Raw genomic sequence first — 4835 nt, 5'->3', positions numbered from 1 at the left:
GAGGTGACAAAAAAACATGTCTATAATGGGTCATCTTTTAGCTTTATCTTCAATAACTAGCTATTCCTAAAAATATGATGAGACATATTGTGTTAAGAGATCATCTCTTGTCGAAGACGAGTCTTTTCTTATTTTCTCTCCCCTCCACCTCATTATAGACATATTGTACTGTATTTACCTTTCTCTTTTTTCTTCTGGGAGCTTAAACTCATTTTTATATAGTGCTGCTACAATTTCTTAAACAAAATCAATAATAGAACACGCACTAGGAGAAATCCTACTGTTTTCCGTCAAAAATGAATGGGAAGTAGCCTGTTAATGAAGCCAAACATTGCAGCAGCGTTTCACCCCCATGCAGCCAAGAAGCAGAGCACCGTGCATTCTAGTTTAACTTTGAATCAGTTTATCGTAGAACAGCCCCCAATTTAAAGGGTTCTTACACACTATATCAAACAAGCAACATTATATAGAAATTTCTCTATTGTGTGTTGATAGTATATGTTACAGAGAGGAAGAAACAAAAATCACACTTTTAAGACTCAACGTTCACTGCTTATTTCCATGATCATTTATAAATGATGGTGCAAATGTCAAGCTTTAACCCACGCATCCACAAAGCCCGTCATGGCCGCATCTGATTCTCCACCCTCGAGTAGAGCATCATTCGCCTGCCGCATCACTGCTAGAGTTCTTTCTCGGAGCACCCTCCCGCCCTCCGAATCCATCATCCACCTGACCTTTTTGGCAATCTCCTTTGCCTCCACCATCTCCTTGTCGTACCCTTCCATCACGACAGCCAACTCCATCTCTTTCTCGAGGAACACCGCATTCATCTTTTGCTCCGCGTACAATGGCCAGGCCAGCATAGGCACACCTGCCATAGTAGACTCGAGCACCGAGTTCCACCCGCAGTGTGTCACAAAACTTCCCACAGCATGATGTGCTAGAACGTCACCTTGTGGTGCCCATGACTTCACAACTAGGCCCCTGCCCTTGGTCCGGTCCAGGAAACCCTTCAGAAGCAGCACATCCAGGTCCGGCTCTGTAGTCGTCGTCGCTCGGCGGGCTCCGCACAACCCAGAGGAACCTTTGTCCACTAGCCTCCAGCCCGGTTGCCAGTTCCCTTGTTTGTTTGGCGCTGAACCGGCCGAGGCTGCCAAAGCACAGGAACACCACACTGGCCTTGGGTTGCGTGTCCAACCATGCGAGACACTCGTCTCCACGCTTCATGTCCACCTCCTCTGACTTGACTAGCGGCCCAACGCAGTAGACTGGGGGCGTCGAGAGGCCAGCTGGGGCGGAGAGCCCGGCGAGGATGGTGTCCATGGCACGAGGCTCCAGCGAGCGGAAGGTGTTGATGAAGATGCCCTGTGATCGGAACAGGTTGAGGCTTACATTTAGTAATGCCTGGTAGGACGCACCGTCACGATCCATGAGTGGCTGAATGGAGTGTGTCGCCGGAAACGGGGTGATCCCCGGGACGTGCACGAGTTCTTCGCCCATTTCCCGGAAGCTCCTCGTGGTTTCCCATGCAGAACCGTGAGGTGCATAAAGAAAGCCAGGATCTGGGCGCCGGAGGTGGAGAAGAAGTAGGCGGGGATGTTGAGCTCCGAGGCTACGTCCATAGCGGCACTGCAGAAGAAGTCCACCACGAGGAAGTCCGGAGATGCACCAGCGAGGAAGTCGCGTAGATGCGGGTTGGAGAGGCGGGCGAACGCTAAGGCCGGCATCACGGAGTCGTCGGACTCCAGGAGCTTGACCTGTGGCAGACGATGGAAAGAAATGGAGGGGTTGGCCGCGGAGACACCGGCGAGGAAGGGGCCCGTGGCGCCGGTATCGTACGGCGGGTCCATGAGAACGACGGTGATGGCTAGCCCACGGGCGGCGAAGAGCTTGGCGAGCTCGATCATGGGGACGAGATGCCCCATGAGTGGGGACGAGTAGAGCATCACCCGCGGCTTCCGGGGACTGATCGTGGTGGTGTTGGCTGTGATGCCGTCCATGTCGGCAACAAGAACTTTCGTTGTTGATATGTGGTGTGGGTTGTGGAGTGTAGGCTTGTGTTTGGAATGTCACAAGGTGGTAGGATGGCAAGTGATTGGTGAAGATGACCCAACATGGATTGCAGCCGTGTTGCCCAGGTTATTAGGTGGAGATTGTTTGAACTTGCATCCGTCACTCTAATCTAATGGGCACCGAACCTTCTCAGCCTCAAGGTGGCACACAGAAAGTACCGGGATGCTCACTTTATGTGTATAATATATGGTGATCATCCGATGAAGGCACATTATGCTAGAAAGGGCGACGTCATCAATGACGAACTCAATCAGACTTTACGTCCCGGCCGTGTGTGCTAACGTCCCATGGGGAGATCAGTTCAAGATAGAAACCAATTACTAATTACTAGAATCTGGTACTCCTACTACCTTTGCACGTTAACTAATACAGTAGGGAGTAGTGCTGTCCAAGAAAACAGTATGGAGTAGCAGCAGGCCGGTGAACGTACGTCATTGCTTATTGTGTTAGCCACAGTGCTTTTTTATGATTAAAAAAACAGCAGTACTTCTCTTTTTTTGTTACGAAAGACCTATCTTGATCGACTACCTAAGTATTATCGTCAATCGATCCTTATTCAAAATAATATCAGTGCCATGTTACACAAAACTAGTGTTCTAGCCTTATTCTTAATGTCTGATGATTAATCTTAATATGGGTAGACTAGAGGGTGTGAAGAGTACAAGGCAATACCACTTTAAAGTGGCAAAATGACAGTAATTATTAGAGAAAGATCGGGAAATTGGGGAATCGAAAGGGCAATGAAAACTAGCCGAGAGAGGATGGAAGAGAAAGAGGGGAAAGAAACAAAATACGAAAAGTAAATGTAAATACAATGCAAAACATTTTTTTAGGGGAAAACGTTGTCACTTTATTCAAAGTTAATAGCTCCCTCGGTAGCAATCTCCGAGCTAACACACTCAGGAGAAAGATGGAGCCAAGTTTTACATAGAGATCTAATACAACCTTTCTTAGCAAAGACATGTGCGACTTTATTCACCGAACGTCGCACCCAAGCAACCATGAACTCCTGAAAAGAGCTGAGTAAATCTTTGACCTCCTCAACTAGTTGCCCATTAGTTGAAAGGTCATTTTGGCGTTAAAAAAACAGGCCACGTGTAAGCCGGTTTTGTTTCACGGGATTTGGCTTATATCTTCATACTTTTAAAAATTCCCTAAAGTAAGCTGAGAACCTTCTGGCACCCACTCGGCTTATAGTCTTCTCCGTCATGGGGCTGTCAAGCACCTCTGTGATGGTCACGTGGCAGGAAACATTCCCGAGGCTTGACTGTAAGCTGAGAGCTTTTTTTTCTACTCCCTCTGTATCAAAATATAAGACCTTTTTTAACACTATAATAATGCCAAAAATCATCTTATATTTTGGTACGGAGGGACTATATGCCAAGTGGATTTGATAAGGCAAACACTTCTTTTTCTCATATTTGGCTTATTGGCAATTAAACCGAGTTCTCATTCTTTGCCATGCGTTCTTCACTCAGTACTCGGCTTACGAGAAAGTAAGTCGAGTGCCCGTATTTTTACACTCGGCTTACATCCAATCACATGGTGATGTGTTATTTTCCTGTAGTAGTTGTAATAAATTCTTTAAGATTTCAGAGGCTACTCATCGAATGTGGAGGTCAAATATGCTTTCTGTTCTAAATGAAAAGGTTGTGCGTTGCACTCTTGTACATATACTTTCTTATTTTAAGTTAAGATTTAGAAGAAGGTAAACCCTCCTAGGACAAATAATGTTAAGCAACCAACTTTCTTTCTTGAAATCAAAGAAACCAACTTCATATTAAGAAAATTGGGGTTTTCGGCCTACCCTTTATTCCTCTTCTGTCTCGGTGATGCTGCTCACAATTAAATTTGAGGCTAGTGGGTTAGACCTACTTATACTACTAATTTCAGTCCTCGTTTGTCTGTATGCAGATAACCATCCAAGTTCAAACCAACTTATTTACAAATAGAGTTCAGGTGCGATGAACAACCACAATATAATCCAATTTTGATTGAACACTATTTGTTAGATTCTAGGACATGCACATGTGAGTTGTACGCCATAACTAAACTAAATGGTCAATTATGTAGAGCATAGTCAGAGTTGTAATCTAACCATTGATGATCTAGTTTCTTTCAATTATCAGTGTACCCATATAGTCTTTCCAGTGTACATAGTATATTGTGTTCCACTAATCGAATAGCTTCCTTAAACATATATATAATAGTTAATTACGTTACAACAAGGACTAATTTCATGTTAAACATGCAAAGTATTTCCATGTACAATTTCACAATGGGGCATTCCGAATATTAATAATTTCAAGTAATTTAAATATAGTTATAAGACACATGATCCCAACATCTCCCAGTTGTCCAGAACTATCATTCAAATATCCGTAAACCGTGTTGCCCAGGTCAGGTGGAGATTGTGTTTGAACTTGCATGCATCCGTGTCACTCTAATGGTCACCGAACCTTCTCAGCCTCTGCTGCTCTACTGCTTCAAGGTGGCAGACCGAAAGAACCTGGATGCTCACTTTGTCCGTATATAGTATGCTAATATATGACGATCATCCTATGAACGAAGGCGCATTATGCTACAAATGACAACGTCATCAATGACGAACGGAACCAGACTGTACGTCCCGGCCGTATGTGCTAACGTCACATGAGGAGATCAGATCAACAAGAAACTAGCTCTAATTTATTAATCTGAGTATACTCCTACTACCTTTCCTTTTTTTTTTGCGGGAAGTCATAGGGATTTTATTCCAA

The 4835-nt window shown here is 44.7% G+C and overlaps 1 pseudogene; it reads right to left on the bottom strand.

Moving 5' to 3' along the window:
* Positions 1 to 590: 590 nt before the first annotated feature.
* LOC119271086 lies at positions 591 to 2081 on the bottom strand (annotated as a pseudogene).
* Positions 2082 to 4835: the final 2754 nt, after the last annotated feature.

Source organism: Triticum dicoccoides, chromosome 3A, assembly GCF_002162155.2.
Source record: "Triticum dicoccoides isolate Atlit2015 ecotype Zavitan chromosome 3A, WEW_v2.0, whole genome shotgun sequence".
Lineage (NCBI taxonomy): Eukaryota > Viridiplantae > Streptophyta > Magnoliopsida > Poales > Poaceae > Triticum > Triticum dicoccoides.
Note: the sequence above shows the minus strand (reverse complement) of the source record. Positions and strands in the feature narration are given on the sequence as shown.